The sequence below is a fragment of the Mandrillus leucophaeus genome, unplaced genomic scaffold (genome assembly GCF_000951045.1).
Source record: "Mandrillus leucophaeus isolate KB7577 unplaced genomic scaffold, Mleu.le_1.0 Scaffold1, whole genome shotgun sequence".
Lineage (NCBI taxonomy): Eukaryota > Metazoa > Chordata > Mammalia > Primates > Cercopithecidae > Mandrillus > Mandrillus leucophaeus.
In genome coordinates, this window is record NW_012098097.1 from 9,620,404 (window position 1) to 9,621,365 (window position 962).

Genomic DNA, 962 nt, shown 5'->3' on the forward strand with positions numbered 1-962 from the left:
AAAAAAAAAAAAAAAAAAAAAAAGAGAGAGAGAGACTCTCTGAAATAAAGCAACATTTATTTGGGATTGGGCATGACAATGGGAATATGTGTGCCATAGTAAACTATGTGTGTATCCAACGAGGTAAAGGAGGACAAACGTTTTCAGAGGAAGATTGAGGGGGATTACACAATTGTTTGGGGATAATTTTCCTTGGCTACAAGGATCAGCAACAAGTGTGACCCAGTGCCAGGTCGTACAGGCAGTTGCTGGGCAGATGTCCTCGCAGAAGTATTTTTTGTGTAAGATTTCAGTGGCCTTTGTGCAAGGTTGTGATTTTTGCTGCGTCTTCTGTGATAGTTTTTGTTATCTGGCATTTATGCATAAGAATCTTCTCTTTATAGCCTTCCTAGCTCTATTTGTCAGAGTATTTTGTTTTGTTTTAACACAAGTGATTCAATTTTGCTTCTGACAACTTTCACGGAGTCTTCATTTTTACTGATGGGTGAGGGATTTTTTCTTTTTTTGAAACGAAGTTTCGCTCTTGTCGCCCAGGCTGGAGTGCAATGGCACGATCTCGGCTCACTACAACCTCTGCCTCCTGGGTTCAAGCAATTCTCCTGCCTCAGCCTCCCAAGTAGCTGGGATTACGGGCGTGCGCCACCACGCCTGGGTAATTTTTGTATTTTTAGTAGACACGGAGTTTCACCATATTGGGCAGGCTGGTCCAACTCCTGACCTTGTGATCCGCCCACCTCAGCCTCCCAAAGTGCTGGGATTACAGGCGTGAGCCACTGTGCCCAGTCTTAACATGTCTTTTTTGATGTTTGAAGTGAGACTTCACTTGACCAGTTTTGTTTTTTACTGTTTGTCTTTATAAGACTAGGCTGACTCGGCCGGGCGCGGTGGCTCAAGCCTGTAATCCCAGCACTTTGGGAGGCCGAGACGGGCGGATCACGAGGTCAGGAGATCGAGACCATCCT